General features: G+C 46.7%; 1 protein-coding gene across 2 annotated transcripts in view; it reads right to left on the bottom strand.

The window, feature by feature from the left end:
• Positions 1–17346, bottom strand: part of LOC105496244 (tumor protein p53 inducible nuclear protein 2) — a 41170-nt gene that overhangs the window by 14700 nt on the left and 9124 nt on the right. For both annotated transcript variants that reach the window (XM_071079479.1, XM_011766455.3), the window contains exon 2: positions 16671–16798. The gene's annotated coding sequence lies outside the window, so the exon portion shown is untranslated. The remainder of the gene's footprint in view (positions 1–16670; positions 16799–17346) is intronic.

Genomic DNA, 17346 nt, shown 5'->3' on the forward strand with positions numbered 1-17346 from the left:
CAGAAGAGAAGGGGGTTCCCTCCTGCTGAGTCAACCACTCTGCTAGGAGCAAATTAACTTCCTGAAGCTCAGACCACTTCCCTCTCCAACTCATGGCTCTTCCTTGGCTCCCTCTCGCTCCCAGGCTGAATTCACACTGCTGGCGGGGCACCCTTTCATGGTACCGGGTACACAGTAAGCAGCTGGTAAATTCTGACTGGAGGGATAAGCAAAGCTGTGTTCACCTACTCTTTCAGAGTTCTCTGTACACATATGCACACACATACCCTTTGCAAATAAACCACCAGCTTTCCTGCTTCCAGGATTTTGCTCTTGCAGTTTCCTCCATGTAGGGAACCCTGCCCCTCACTCATCTAATCTCTCTGTGTCTAGACCCTGTCTATTCGTTAGAACTAATGTAGGCTGGGTGCGGTGGCTCACACCTGTAATCTCAGCACTTTGGGAGGCAGTGGATCCCCTGGGGTCAGGAGTTTGAGACTAGCCTGGCCAACATGGCAAAACCCCATCTCTACTAAAAATACAAAAATTAGCCGGGCATGGTGGTGTATGCCTGTAATCCCAGCTACTCGGGAGGCTGAGGCAGGACAATCGCTTGAACCTGGGAGGCGGAGGTTGCAGTGAGCCGAGATGACACCACTGCACTCCAGCCTGGACGACAGAGCAAGACTCTGTTAAAAAAAAAAAAAAAAAAAAAAAAAAAAAAAAAAAAAAAAAAAAAGAATACAAACAGCAGCTTATATTTATTGATTATTTTTCTATGTGCCCGTAACCCTCCAAGATGGGCATTGTTGTTTTCCCAGCTTTACAAATAAGGAAATTGAGGCTCAGGTTGCTTGAAGAAACTTGCCCACAATCACAGAGCTAAACAGTTGGTGCATGTTTCAAAAACGTACAGTATTTTTACCTAACAGAGTCATTTTTTTCGAGCAGCTGGTGCTCCCATGAAGGACCAAACTGCCATGTGTGGAGAGGGCCACCTGATGAGGACCCAAGAGGGACCTCTACAAGCTAAGAGTGGTCCCCTGCCAACAGAAAGTGAGAAAACAGGGCCTCACTAATATGGTCACAAGAAAATGAATTCTTCCAACATCCCGAGGGAGCTTGGAAGTTGATCTTTCTCTAGTTGAGCCTCCACATGAGGACATACCTAACCAACACCTTGATTTCAGCCTTGTGGTATCCCAAGCAGAGAACCCAGATGAGCTGTGCCCAGACTTCTGACTTAGAGAATTGTGAGCTAATAAACAGGTGCTGTCATGAGCCCCTAGGTTTGTGGAGGTTTTGTTACACAGCAACAGAAAATCAGTACACACAGGCTTCACGCCTGTAATCCCAGAACTTTGGGAAGCCAAGGTGGGAGGATGGTTTGACGCCAGGAATTCAAGACCAGCCTGGACAACACAGTGGGGCCCCTTCTGTACAAATAATTTTTAAAAAATTATCCAAGCCTGTGCCACCATGTCTGGTGAATTTTTCCCTCCCTCCCTCCCTCCCTCCCTCCCTTCCTCCCTCCCTTCCTCTCTTTCTTTCTCTCTTTCTTTCGTACAGATGTGATCTTACTTTGTTGCCCGGGCTGGTCTTGAATTCCTGGACTCAAGCAGTCCTGCCACTTTGGCCTCCCGAAGTGCTAGGATTACAGGTGTGAGCCACTGCGCCCGGCCTTCACATTTTTTATTTTTTAGAGATGGGGTCTCTGACACCCAGGCTACAGTGCAGTGGTGTAATCATGGCTCACTGCAGCCTTGAACTCCTGGGCTCAAGCAATCTTCCTGCCTCAGCCTCCTGAGTAGCTGGGACTACAGCACACACCTCCATGCCTGGCTAATTTTTAAATTTTTTTGTAGAGACCAGGTCTCACTGTGTTGCCCAGGCTAGTCTCCAATTCCTGGTCTTAAGCGATCTGCCTGCCTTGATCTCCCAAAGTGCTAGGATTATAGTATAGGCCACCACAGCTGGCCTGCCCCTCACTTTTTAAGGAGAGTTCTGTCTTGTCTGCCTGCTTTCTAGGCTTCTGAGATATGGAACTGAGATAACAGGGTAACAGAGACAGGATGGGGAGGTGAGAGGGAAAAAAGAAAAAAGTGAGGCCTGAGGGAAAGGGCCTGGGGGTACAGTTTTTCATGGAGAGTAACAGGTTTGGTGAGTGAAGGCCACTGAGAGGCAGTGGTGGGATGTGAGAGATTGGAGAGAACCAAAGGGATTTTAAGGAGTGGTTGGCATAGATCAGAGGCCCTTTGATTTTTTTTTTTTTTTTTGAGAAAGAGTCTTGCTGTGTCACCCAAGTACGATCTCGGTTCACTGCAACCTCTGCCTCCTGGGCTCGAGCAATTCTTTGTGCCTCAGCCTGCTGAGTATATGAGACTATGGGCATGAGCCACCATGCCCGGCTAATTTTTGTATTTTTAGTAGAGGTGGGGTTTCATCATGTTGCCCAGGCTGGTCTCAAACTCCCGGGCTCCAGAGATCCAATTGTCTCAGACTCCCAAAGTGATGGGGATTACAGAGAGATTAAATCTCTCTCTTTTTTCTCTTTAATTAGAGATGGCGGTCTCACTATGTTGCTCAGGCTGGACTTGAACTCGAGGCTCCAGTGGTACTCCGGCCTCAGCCTCTTGAGTAGCTGGGACTACAGGCTTTTCATGTAATATCTCATTACAGCCTCACAACAGTCCTATAAAGGAGCTACTCTTATCTCCATCTTGCAGATTTGGAAACTGAGGCACAGAGAGGTTATTTGTCAAAGGTTCAACAGCTGCTAAGTGACAGATACGAATCTGTCAGCCTGCAGCCTGGCTCCAAAAGAATGGCAACCCCACATTCTTTTTTTTTTTTTTAAGATGGGGTCTCACTCTGTTGCCGAGGCTGGAGTGTGGTGGTGCAATCACAGCTCACTGAAACCTCAACCTCCTGGGCTCAAGCAATCCTCCCACCTCAGCCTCCCCATTAGCTGGGACTACGTGTGTGCATCACCATGCCTGGCTAATTTTTTGTTGTTGTTGTGTATAGAGACGGGGTCTCCCCATATTGCCCAAGTTGGTCTTCAGCTCCTGGGCTAAAGCAATCCTCCTGTCTGGGCCTCCCAAAGTGTTAGGATTACCGGCATGAGCCATGGTGCCCAGCCTCAGTGCCACGTTCTTAAGCCCTTTGTGGCACTGCCTATCAACATGACTGAAGAGTGATAGCAAGGCCTTTCTGCCTCAGGATCTCTTCTCCACCGGTACCAGGAATTCCATCATTATCGTGTCTCTCCTCATAGTTAAGCATCGTCCTTTTTAGATGCCTCCTAAAATACAATTAATGTAGGAACATTAAATCCCTACACATCTAGCTGATGGGTTTTTCAGATGCCTCCTCTCCACTGAATGAGATGACACAGAAATATAAATTGGGGTATGAGGAAAAAGGTAGTGGAGTATCAAAGGGAAAGAATATTCCAAGTAACTGCCAAAATCTAAAAAAAAAAAAAAAAAAAAAAAAAAAAGTGGGGCTTCATAGGAACACAAAGAGGTAAGAGGCCAGAAGCAGATAGATGTTCCATGTTTCCTGGGCTGGCTCTGCCTAACCTGACATTGATGGAGCTTCTGGAGATACAACCCAATAGTCAATCCGTGCTGCTTCTCAGCCCAGCCCAGAACACTGGTGACAGGGAGCCAAGTGGGTGAGAGGTGACAAGAGAGGCTCTCTGGAATGACGCCAGGAATAGCCCCGGTGCCTCCCCTGAGCCAGGCTGTCCTTGGGGAAGGCAAGTGGGACAAAGAGCACAACATGAATCCTTCCCTCGGAAGGGGGAGAGTCAGCCTCATTCCTTTGCCAAGCTGTGGCTGTATTCCATCCACCTGAAGCCTACCTTTAAAGATTAAAATGGATTTTAAATGATGTAACAGACTGGGCACGGGGGTCACGCCTGTAATCCCAGCAGTTTGGGAGGCTGAGGTGGGCAAATCACTTGAGGTCAGGAGTTTGAGACCAGCTGCCTGGCCAACATGGCAAAACTCCATCTCTACTAAAAATACAAATATTAGCCGGGCATGGTGGTGGGCGCCTGTGATCTCAGCTACTAGGGAGGCTGAGGCAGGAGAATCGTTTGAACCCGTGAGGCGGAGGTTGCAACCAGCCAAGATCGTGCCACTGCACTCCAGCCTGGGCGACAGAACTAGACTCCATCTCAAAAAAAAGTAACAATTAACAGAAATATTATATAAAAATCTAAGCAAGGCCAGGCATGGTGGTTCACACCTGTGATCCCAGCTCCACGGGAGGCTGAGGCAGGAGGACTGCTTGAGCCCCAGAGTTCAAAATCAGCCTGGGCAACATGATGAGACCCCTGTCTCTACAAAAAATAAAAATAAAAATAAAAGCTACATGTGGTGTCATGCATTTGTAGCCCCAGCTATTCCAGAGGCTGAGGTAGGAGGATTGCTGGAGCCTGGAAGGTTGAGGCTTCAATGAGCCATGATTGCACCACTGTTCTGCAGTCTGGATGACATCTCAAAACAAATAAACAAAAAACCCGAAACAAACAAACACCAAACCCCGAAGCAAACAAACCAACAAAAAACAGAGCGAGACCCTATATGTTAAAAAACAACAACAACAGGCCGGGTGCAGTGGCTCACGCCTGTAATCCCAGCACTTTGGCAGGCTGAGGCGGGCGGATCACGAGGTCACGAGATCGAGACCATCCTGCCCAACATGGTGAAACTCTCTCGCTACTAAAATGCAAAAAATTAGCCAGGCATACTGGCACACACCTGTAGTCCCAGCTACTTGGGAGGCTGAGGTAGGGGAATTGCTTGAACCTAGGAGGTGGAGGTTGCAGTGAGCCGAGATCGTGCCACTGCATTCCAGTCTGGCGATAGAGCAAGACTCCATCTCAAAACAAACAAACAAACAAACAAACAAAAAACCCAACAACGATGAAAAGATAAAGCCAAGGTCATCCTTGACCACCCTTCGTTATCCAGTCCCAGAGACCTTCTGCTACTGCCACCAGTTTGAAGTGTATCCTTCTTTTCTTTTTCTACACAACGTGTGCATACATATAGGAAGTGTTTTGTTTTGTACAGCTCATTTTGCTTCCAGTTTTACAATTATGGTTTAACGTTTTTTACTTCCTTACTTACTTGTGAGGCAATAGTTCAAAATTACAAAACTTCAATAGGGAGTACAGTGAAAAGCAGGTGTCCTTCCCTTCCCAGTTCCCAATTATTGGTTTCCTTCCTGGAGGTAACCAATTCCAGTTCCCTGTGATTCCTTCCAGAGGAATTCTGTGCATTTAAAATCTGATGCAGAGTGGGTGTGTTGGCTCATACCTGTAATCCCAGCACTTTGGGAGGCTGAAGCTAGAGCATCACTTGAGCCCAGGAGTTTGAGACCAGCCTAGGTAACATGGTGAAACCTTGTTTTTACAAAAAATATAAAAATTAGCTGGGTGTGGTAGTGTAGCCCTGTGGTCCCAGCTACTCGGGAGGCTCAGGTGGGAGGACTGCTCGAGCCCAGGAGATTGAGGCTGCAGTGAGCCATGATTGCACCACTGCACTCCAGCTTGGGCAACAGAGTGAGATGCTGTCTCAAAAAATTAATAAAAAAATAAAATTATAAAATCCAACATATAATACATGTATTTTTCATAAACATAGAGACACTATTCTGCACCTTGTTTTTTCATCACTTCATACTCTATCTTGCAGACCTTTCCATATCAATATGGAGAGCAGCCTCATTTTATTTCAAACCTGCATAGTATCCCATCAAATAGATGCACTCTATATATCCCATCTCATAAGGAGAAAAAGTTTGTTTCCAATATTTTGTTATTACAATGTGGCAATTGATATTTTTACCCATTATTTTGCATATTTATTTGTAATATAAATATCTATTAGTGGGGATTAGTCAGTTGAGGTTATTTTAAAAGTTTAAAGAGCATTTTAAAAGTTGACTTAGGCCAGGCATGGTGACTCACCTGTAATCCCAGCACTTTGGGAGGCCGAGGCAGGTGGATCACCTGAGGTCAGGAGTTTGTGACCAGCCTAGCCAACATGGCGAAACCCTGTCTCTATTAAAAATACAAAAATTAGGCTGGGCGCGGTGGCTCAAGCCTGTAATCCCAGCACTTTGGGAGGCCGAGACGGGCAGATCACGAGGTCAGGAGATTGAGACCATCCTGGCTAACATGGTGAAACCCCGTCTCTACTTAAAAAAAATACAAAAAAACTAGCCGGGGCAGTGGCGGGCACCTGTAGTCCCAGCTACTCAGGAGGCTGAGGCAGGAGAATGGCGTAAACCCGGGAGGCGGAGCTTGCAGTGAGCTGAGATCCGGCCACTGCACTCCAGCCTGGGCGACAGAGCAAGACTCTGTCTAAAAAAAAACAAAAATTAGCTGGCTGTGGTGGTGCATGCCCATATTCCCAGCTACTCGGGAGGCTGAGGCAGGAGAATCGCTTGAACCCAAGAGTGGAGGTTAAAGTGAGTCGAGATCACGCCACTGCATTCCAGCCTGGGTGACAGAGCAAGACTCCATCTCAAAAAAAAAAAAAAAAAAAAAATGACTGATATTACTAAATAGCCTACATGAGGTACCAATTTACACTGCTTTTAGGTTTGCCTGTTTTCTTGATATTATACACTCTGTCTTACAGACTCACAGTAACATGTCTTGGAACTCTACTTATGTCAATATACATAGATCTACCTTATTAAAAAAAAACAAAAACAAAAACGAAAAACATGCTGGGCGCAGTGACTCACACCTGTAATCCCAGCACTTTGGGAGGCCGAGGCAGGCGGATCACCTGAGGTCAGGAGCTTGAGACCAACCTGGCCAACATGGCGAAACCCTGTCTCTACTAAAAGTACAAAAATTAGCTGAGCTTGGTGGCAGGCGCCTGCAATCCCAGCTACTCAGGAGGCTGAGGCAGGAGAATTGCTTGAACCTGGGAGGCTGAGGTTGCAGTGAGCCGGGATCGCGCCACTGCACTCCAGCCGGGGTGACAAGAGCGAGACTCCATCTCAAAAAAAAAAAAAAAAAATAGGCCGGGTGTGGTGGCTCATGCATGTAATCCCAACACTTTGCGAGGTCTAGGTTAGAGGATCTCTTGAGCCCAGGAGTTTGAGACCAGCCTGGGCAATATAGTGAGACCTCGTCTCTACAAAAATAAAAATGAAAAATAATTAGCCAAGTGTGGTAGTGTGCACCTGTAGTCCCAGCTACTTGGAATGCTAAGGTGGGAAGATCCCTTGAGCCCAGAAGGTTGAGGCTGCATTGAGCCGTGATGGCACCACTGCAGTCTAGTCTGGGCGACAGAGTGAGACCCTGTCTCAAAAAAACAAAAACAAAAGCCTCACAGTTTTCCACTGTATGACTTGACTACAGAGAATTTATTTAGTTACTCTTATTGACAGACATTTGGGCGGTTTTCAATTGTTTGCTGCCACAAATAATGCTACAGTGACTATCCTTGGCTATATAGAATAGTTTCAGAGAAGTGAATTGCAAGATTGATAGGTATGTACATTTCAAATTGAACAGATGCTGTCAAATTACTCTCCCAAAATGCTTTACCACTTTAGACTTCCACCCTAAGATGAGCCTTAGGGTGTCATCTGGAACTGGCCCATGTGCTTCCCTCTGAGTCAAAGCTCAAAGTCTCAGTTACCATTGGGTTGTCTAAGCCCTGAGCCCCCCTCTGCAGAATCTGGATGGACAAGCTGAGTGTTGGGAAGGTTGTACATAAATGAGGGGCAAGCTGTCCCCCATTAACCAGGTGGTCACTCAGGTAACACACACCCTCTCTAAAGGAAAGAGGCCACCTTGGGAGAAAGTGAGCTCCCCATCATTAGAAGCATCCAAGTGGAGGTTCAGTATCAACAAATGCACTGAGCATTTACTTTGTGACAGATCTTGGGCCTGGTGTTTTGTCCCAGAGATGAGTCAGCCTTAGTTCCTGGCCTCCCAGAGCTTGACACTCATGGAGAAAATAGACAAGTAAACAGACAGCTGTACTAAATACTGAGTTGGATTTCCTTTTCTGACAATATCGGGAAGTTCCTGCTACACAACCTAAGGAGATGCTGGAAATAAAAACAACGAACATCCTTTAACATGCACAATCGAATCTGCAATAGCTTGGGTTTTTAAACAAACATTTGGGGCATTGAAGTTTTGGGCTTACATGAAATTAGAGGTTGCAGCTGAGACCCTTGATAAATCTAGGACCCTCGAAGGGCTACACCCACGGTGAAAGAACAAACTAGGGGAAAAACAAACACCTACTACCGAAGGGAGACAAAAAGGATGCGTCCATCTTGACCTGGTCTTTGGGCAGGAGGGAAAAACGATCTCCTGAGAATTTGAAACCACATGCCTACCCTCCATGAGTCTGGCGTTCACATTTGCATCACCTGCATGGCTGGGAATCTCAAAGCTGAGAAATTAATATAAAAAGAGACCCACTCTGAAATGATCTCTCAGATGCCTGGAAGAAATACATGTAAATCGTCTCTGGAGTGGCCACTTCTGCCTTGCCCCCCACAACCCCATTGCAGGCTACACAGGATTCCTATATATAAACTAATTGATTGGAAGTCAACTGTACTGTTTAATACTAAAAGAACATGATCTTCATCAATAGGCAGAAACGTACAGGCATAGCCATACTACATCTACAAAATGTCAGTATCAAGCAGCAGCTTCAAATCCAAAACAGTGATTAGATATAAAGTGAAATTGTAGTTGGCATAGAAGGCAGCAGGGAAGTTGAGCCAATGATGATGTGAAGTCTATGAAACCCTGTGGCTATAAAGAATGTTGAGCTGTACACTCTGTCGGAAATAGTAAAGATTGTCGCAAAGTATTCTGAGGCCCGTAGGAGTGTGAAGTAAATGACTAAGCCAACTGTAATAGATAATGCTTGGAATATATGCTTGCTTTTCATTTTATTTCTTTTCTTTTGAGACAGAGTCTCGCTCTGTCGCCCAGGCTGGAGTGCAGTGGTGCGATCTCAGCTCACTGCAACCTCTGCCTCCTGGGTTCAAGTGATTCTCATGCCTCAGCCTCCCTAGTAGCTAGGATTGCAAGCTGCCACCAGGCCCAGCTAATTTTTGTATTTTCAGTAGAGACAGGGCTTCACCATGCTTGCTGCCACAAATAATGCTACAGTGACTAATCTTGGATATACAGAATAGTTTCAGAGAAGTGAATTGCAAGATTGATAGGTGTGTACATTTCAAATTGAACAGATGCTGTCAAATTACTCTCCCAAAATGCTTTACCACTTTAGACTTCCACCCTAAGATGAGCCTTAGGGTGTTATCTGGAACTGGCTCGTGTGCTTCCTCTGAGTCAAAGCTCAAAGTCTCAGTTACCATTGGGATGTCTAAGCCCTGAGCCTGATCTTGGTCTCCTGACCTCAAGTGATCCACCCGCCTTGGCCTCCCAAAGTGCTGGGATTACAGGCGTGAGCCACCGTGCCCAGCCAAGTATATGCTTTCAATTACCTTCTAACAGGGTGTGGTGAGCTCAGGTTATTGAAGACCCCTGAAGCCAATAAAGCGGACGTGCTAAGCAGGTGTCCTTGTATGGGGCTAAGAGGATGAATACCTGTTGGGGGCCAGCAGCCTCCTAGCTCTGGGGTGGATCGATACTTTCCAAACATTAGCTTATAATCTAAATTTATAAAATATACAAGAAAACAATTCACCATGAGGAAGTTTCAGTAGACACAATGAAGAGAAAAACCAGACTCCCACCAACTTCAGATAACAGAAGTATCAGATAGCCATCATGAAGCGCAGGTAGACGCAGCTACTAAGTGCTTTGGGAGCATAAAGAAACAGCTGAATACGGCCGGGCGCGGTGGCTCACGCCTGTAATCCCAGCACTTTGGGAGGTCGAGGCGGGCGGATCACGAGGTCGGGAGATCGAGATCATCCTGGCTAACACGGTGAAACCCCGTTCTCTACTAAAAATACAAAAAAAAAAAACAAAAACAAAAAAACTAGCCGGGCGTGGTGGCGGGCGCCTGCAGTCCCAGCTACTCCGAGGCTGAGGCAGGAGAATGGCGTGGACCGGAAAGGCGGAGCTTGCAGTGAGCTGAGATCGCGCCACTGCACTCCAGCCTGGGCGACAAAGCGAGACTCCGTCTCAAAAAAAAAAAAAAAAGAAATAACTGATTACCTGATGGAATAAAAGTCTCCATAGAGGCCGGGCGCAGTGGCTCACACCTGTAATCCCAGTACTTTGGGAAGCCGAGGCGGGCGCATCACCTGAGGTCAGGACCAGCCTAACCAACATGGAGAAGCCCTGTCTCTAATAAAAATACAAAATTAGCAGGGCATGGTGGCGCATACCTGTAATCCCAGGTACTCAGGAGGCTGAGGCAGGAGAATCGCTTGAACCTGGAGACGGAGATTGCGGTGAGCCAAGATCGTGTCATTGCACTCCAGCCTGGGCAACAAGAACAAAACTCCGTCTCAAATAAAAAGAAAAGAAAAGAAAAGAAAAGTATCCATAGAGAAAGAAACTTTTTTTTTTTTTTTTTTTTTTTTTTTTTTTTTTTGAGACGGAGTCTCGCTCTGTCACCCAGGCTGGAGTGCAGCGGCCGGATCTCAGCTCACTGCAAGCTCCGCCTCCCAGGTTTACGCCATTCTCCTGCCTCAGCCTCCCGAGTAGCTGGGACTACAGGCGCCCGCCACCTCACCCGGCTAGTTTTTTGTATTTTTTAGTAGAGACGGGGTTTCACCGTGTTAGCCAGGATGGTCTCGATCTCCTGACCTCGTGATCCGCCCGTCTCGGCCTCCCAAAGTGGAGAAAGAAACTTTAAGAATGGGTCTTTTGGCGGGGCGCCGTGGCTCACGCCTTTAATCCCAGCACTTTGGGAGGCCAAGGCAGGCAGATCACCTGAGATCAGGAGTTCAAGACTAGCCTGGCCAACATGTGAAATCCCATCTCTACTAAAAATACAAAAATTAGCCGGGTGTGGTGCTGCACACCTGTAGTCCCAGTTACTCCGGAGGCTGAGGTGGAAGAATCACTAGAGCCCAGGAGGCGGAGGTTGCAGTGGGCCAAGATTGCCCCACTGTACTCCAGTCTGGGCGACAGAGTGAGATTGCCTCTAAAGAGAGAGAGAGAGAAAAAAAAGGGGTCTTTTGTAAAATAATACATGATATCTATATACATATAATTTTAAAATGGGTCTTGAGGCCAGGTGTGGTGGCTCATACCTATAATCCCAGTTCTTTGGGAGGCCAAGGCAGAAGGATTGCTTGAGGACAGGAGTTCTAGACCAACCTGGTCAAAATAGCAAGAGCTATTTCATGTCTATATCATTTCATCTCTATATCATGTAAAATAATGAATTGAATTTTTTAAAAAAAGGAATGGGTCTTGCCAGCCTGGCCAACATGGTGAAACCCCATTGCTACTAAAAATACAAAAATTAGCCAGGTGTGGTGGCACACACTTGTAATCCCAGCTACTCGGAGGCTGAGGCAGGAGAATCGCTTGAACCCAGGAGGTGGAGGAGGTTGCAGTGAGCCGAGATCACGCCACTGCACTCCAGCCTGGGTGACAAGAGTGAAACTCCGTCTCAAAAAAAAAAAAAAAAAAAAAGGAATGGGTGTTGAAGAATAAGTAGAACTTTGCCAGTTGAGGATAAGTGCTGCTGGGGTGGAGGGTGGGGTGTAAAAACTAGAATGTACCAAGGGAATCATCACTGATCATTTATTTTCTCAGATGCAAATGGACAGCACAGCGGAGGATGAGGCAAGAGAATTAGGCAGGTCAGATGATGCTTGGCCTTGCAGGCAGGCCAGCTTAAGAATTTTGATTCTTTGAGCCTGGGAGGTCAAGGGTGCAGTGAGCTCTGATCGTGCCACTGCACGCCACCCTGGGCGACAGAGCAAGACTGTCTCAAAAACAGAAAACAAACAAACAAACACATTTTGGTCCCAGGCTGAAGTGCAGTGGCACTATTACAGCTCACTGCAACTTCCACCTCTCAGACTCCAGCCATCCTCCTGCCTCAGCCTCCCAGGAAGCTGGGACTACAGGTGTGCACCACCACACTCGGCTAATTTTTGTATTTTTCGTAAAGAGAGGGTTTTGCCATGTTGCCCTGGATGGCCTCCAACTGCTGGACTCAAGTGATCCTCCTGCCTTGAGCTCCCAAAGTGCTGGGATTACAGGCGTGAGCCACTGCACCCGGCAGAATTATGATTCTTTTTTTTTTTTTTTGGAGCACAGTGGCCGGATCTCAGCTCACTGCAAGCTCCGCCTCCCGGGTTTACGCCATTCTCCTGCCTCAGCCTCCTGTGTAGCTGGGACTACAGGCGCCCGCCACCTTGCCCGGCTAGTTTTTTGTATTTTTTTAGTAGAGACGGGGTTTCACCGTGTTCGCCAGGATGGTCTCGATCTCTTGACCTCGTGATCCGCCCGTCTCGGCCTCCCAAAGTGCTGGGATTACAGGCTTGAGCCACCGCGCCCGGCCAGAATTATGATTCTTAAATTAAGTGCAATGGAAAGCCAGTGAAGAGTTTTAAGAAAGGAATTAGAGCCGGGCGCGGTGGCTCACGCCTGTAATCCCAGCACTTTGGGAGGCCGAGGCGGGCGGATCACAAGGTCAGGAGATCGAGACCACAGTGAAACCCCGTCTCTACTAAAAATACAAAAAATTAGCCCAGCGCAGTGGCGGGTGCCTGTAGTCCCAGCTACTTGGGAGGCTGAGGCAGGAGAATGGCAGGAACCCGGGAGGCGGAGCTTGCAGTGAGCCGAGATCGCGCCACTGCACTCCAGCCAGGGGGACAGAGCGAGACTCCGTCTCAAAAAAAAAAAAAAAAAAAAGAAGGGAATTAGAGATATTCATTCATTCATCATTCATTCATTCATTCGTGCATTCATTCATTCATTCAGCAAATCTTTTTTTTTTTTTTTTGAAACGGAGTCTCACTGTCGCCAGGCTGGAGTGCAGTGGCACAATCTCAGCCCACTGCAACCTCCACCTCCTGGATTCAAGCAATTCTCCTGCCTCAGCCTCCCAGTAGCTGGGACTACAGGCACATGCCACCACACCCAGATAATTTTTGTATTTTTAGTAGAGATGGGGTTTCACCATGTTGGCCAGGATGGTCTCCATCTCTTGACCTTATGATCCACCCATCTCAGCCTCCCAAAGTGCTGGGATTACAGGGGTGAGCCATTGTACCCAGCCATCTTTGAGTTTCTAATGGATGTCAGGGAAAGGGCGAATGGATACCAGGAAGCAACAAGCAAAGTCCACTACACCTATCTCCTTTCTCAGAGCAGGGAAATGTGTGTATATTTGGGGGAAGGGGATAAGAGGCCTGGATGCACAGTTGTAGGGAGTGTGGCTCCTGGGGAGTGAGAGGGATTCAGAGAAAGAAAGTTGGAGGTGCAAGAGCCTATCTACAACTTTCCAGTTTTAGGCCAAGTTTACATCTTGGTCTTGTTGCTACAGGATAGCTTTCACAATCATGGGTATTTGTGAGTAGGGGACAGGAAGGAAGGGTTTCAGAAATCTGTCCTCAGGGCATTATGTAAATCCAAATCCTTCTTTTGGGCCCTTGCAATACTTGGGTCTCAGATTGAGGAACTGGTATATAGGTCTCCCAGTGGGCCTCGTGGGAGACCCCAGCGCAGGACCAGGAGGCCGTTAGTATAGAAGGCCGATAGTGAGAACCCTGGTTTCTGGGCCAAGTGCCACTATTGACTTGCTGTGTGATCCTGGGCCTGGCACTGCTCCTCTGGGCTTTATTTTTCCCAATCTGTACAATGAACTGGATCAGGCGCTTTCTACTTTTGCGATCTTAAAGAAGCCTTTAAAGACCTTTTTGTACATGCTACTGATTTCCACACTCACCCACGTGGTTGTTACTGTTTGTTTTTAAATTTTTATATAGTTTATTATCTTCTGGTAAAAAATCCGCAGTCACACAGATCAGGCCTTTGCTGTGTCTTTTTTTTTTTTTTTTTTTCTGAGACAGGGTCTCACTCTGTCACCCAGGCCGGTGTACAGTGTGGCACGATCATGGCTCACTGCAGCCTTGACCCTCCAGGCTCACGTGATCCTCCCACCTCCCACTTAAGCCTCCCAAGTAGCTGGGACCACAGGTGTGCACCATCACACCTGGCTAATTTTTTTTTTTTTTTTTTTTGTAGAGACGTGGTCTTGACATGTTGGCCAGGCTGGTCTCAAACTCCTGGGCTGAAGCAATCCTCCTGCCTCTGCCTCCAAAAATGCTGGGATTACAGACATGAACCACCATGCCCAGCCTTAGAGGCATATTTTCTTTTCTTTCTTTTTCTTTTGAGACAGTTTCGCTCTTTTTTTTTTTTTTTTTTTTTTTTTTTTTGAGACGGAGTCTCGCGCTGTCACCCAGGCTGGAGTGCAGTGGCCGGATCTCAGCTCACTGCAAGCTCTGCCTCCCGGGTTCACGCCATTCTCCTGCCTCAGCCTCCCAAGTAGCTGGGACTACAGGCGTCCGCCACCTCGGCCGGCTAGTTTTTTGTATTTTTTTTAGTAGAGACGGGGTTTCACCGTGTTAACCAGGATGGTCTCGATCTCCTGACCTCGTGATCCGCCCGTCTCGGCCTCCCAAAGCGCTGGGATTACAGGCTTGAGCCACCATGCCTGGCCAGAGGCATATTTTTAAACTTGAAATGATGATTATGTTCCAACTCAACTTGAAACTCTTCCGTGCACTTCCCATTTCTCTTAGAATAAAAATCCAACTTAGTACCATGGTCCTTCAAGGCCATCTGGCCCTTGCCTGCTTCTCCAGTCTCACCTCTTGCTCATATCACTCCGACTACATTGGCCTCCCTCATTGCAAGCTGTTTGTAACCTCCATCCCGTCCTTCCGGTACATACCACTTCCAACTCTTTACATCAATGGTTCCTTCCCATCCTTTGGGCGTCAGCTGAAATATCACATCTTCAGACAGGCTTTTCTCGACCATCCAATCTACAGTAGGTCCTCCATTATTCATTATCATTCTTCCTGGTAGTCTGCCCTCACAATCCCTACTTATTGTGGTGTGGTCACAATCCCTAATTATTTTGTTTGCTTACTTCTATTTTGTATGACTCCCTGCTAGACTATAAACTACAGTACAGTGGGGGCTGGGTCTATCTTACTCATCACTATTATTATTAGCGGGTTCACAAACCTAGATGGTAAAGCCTACTACACACCTAAGCTATATGGTATAGTCTATTGCTTGCAGGCCACAAACCTGTACAGCATGTTACTTTACTGGATACTACAGGCAAATGTAACACAGTGGTAAGTATTTGTGTATCTAAACATATGGAAACATAGAAAAGGTAATGCATTAAGCCATGTTATGATGGCTACAACATCACTAGGCAAGAGGAATTTTTCAACTCCACTATAATCTTAGGGGACCACTGTGGTAGATGCAGTCCATTGTTGACCAAAACATCTTTATGCAGCACAGGACTGTACCCTTTTTTTTTTTTTTGAGACGGAGTCTCGCTCTGTCACCCGGGCTGGAGTGCAGTGGCCGGATCTCAGCTCACTGCAAGCTCCGCCTCCCGGGTTCCCGCCATTCTCCTGCCTCAGCCTCCCGAGTAGCCGGGACTACAGGCGCCCGCCACCTCGCCCGGCTAGTTTTTTGTATTTTTTAGTAGAGACGGAGTTTCACTGGGTTAGCCAGGATAGTCTCGATCTCCTGACCTCGTGATCCGCCCGCCTCGGCCTCCCAAAGTGCTGGGATTACAGGCTTGAGCCACCGCGCCCGGCCAGGACTGTACCCTTTTGCCTTCCTCGAACTGACTTCACCCAATTGCCTTTAGGGTGCGCTGTCCTCAGGCAAATATGGTAAATTCATCATCTGATTTCTCACAGATTTTTCTGGCTGATTAAGATTAGGCACAAGACCTAATCTTAATCAATCTCGTGCTTTTTCCAAGAATGCTGATTCTTGAATGGAAAGATGCAAGGTCATTAAAAACTGATTGCAATTCACTTATTCCAGTGGTTACTTAGTATCTTAGTGCTTCAATTTCTTCCTCTCTAGGTAACCCACATATCACATGGAATCTCTGGTGTCTCAGGAAAAACAAAACAAAACAAACAAAACAAACAACAACACTAAGCTTGCTCCTTTATTATTTCCTTCCTTTCTATTCCCTACCCTTCCTGCTCAGCTACAACAACAAAGCAACCCAATCCAACTCAACCCAACCCAACCCAACCCAATCCAACTCAACCCAACTCAACCCAACCCAATCCAACCCAACCCAACCCAACCCAACCCAACCCAACCCAAATTCTTCTCATTTTCTCAGGCAGAGCAGCTTAACCACAGTATCTAGAACTAACAGACAGATCCTGGTTCTGCCATTTACTAGCCATGTGACCTTAGGCAAATTAAACCTCTTTCTGCCTCTGTTTCCTCATTGGTGATGGAGAAATAATAGCACTTGTAATGGTACATGTACTAAATGAGATAATATATGTAAAGCACTTAAAATAGTACTTAGCACCTAGTAAGCACTCAATATTTGCTAGCTATCATTATTATATTAATCTTTTTGTTGTAAAAGCTACTGGATACCTATGCCTTCAGGGTTATTATTATTATTTTTTTCAAGGTATGGCTTCTGAATCACAAACATTAGAATTACCTGGAGAGGGCCGGGCGCGGTGGCTCACACCTATAATCCCAGCTACTAGGGAGGCTGAGGTAGGAGAATCACTTGAACCTGGGAGGCGGAGGTTGAGGTGAGCCGAGATCGTGCCATTGTACTCCAGCCTGGGCAACAAGAGAGAAACTCCGTCTCAGAAAAAAAAAAAAAAAAAGAATTACCTGGAGAGATTAAGAATGTAGATTCCTGGGCTCGGCTCCACACCAGGCCTAGTCTCTAGGTCAGAAGTAGAAAATTTACACTTCAAAAATCTAGGCTGGTCATGCCAGTAATCTCAGCACTTTAGGAGACTGAGGCAGGAGGATCACTTGAGCCCAGGCATTCAAGACCAGCCTGGGCAACATAGCAAGATCCCATCTCTATAAAAAATAAAAGTAAATAAAATAAAAAATACATCTCCCAAGTGATTCTGATGCTTACTAATTTTTTTTTTTTTTTTTTTTTTTGAGACGAGGTTTTGCTCCTGTTGCCCAGACTGCAGTGCAAATAGTGCGATCTCAGCTCACCACAACCTCCACCTCCTGGGTTGAAGCGATTCTCCTGCCTCAGCCTCCCAAGTAACTGGGATCACAGGCATGCGCCACCACACCTAGCTAATTTTGTATTTTTAGTAGAGACGGCGTTTCTCCATGTTGGTCAGGCTGTTGTTCTTGAA

The sequence above is a fragment of the Macaca nemestrina genome, chromosome 15 (genome assembly GCF_043159975.1).
Source record: "Macaca nemestrina isolate mMacNem1 chromosome 15, mMacNem.hap1, whole genome shotgun sequence".
Taxonomy (NCBI): domain Eukaryota; kingdom Metazoa; phylum Chordata; class Mammalia; order Primates; family Cercopithecidae; genus Macaca; species Macaca nemestrina.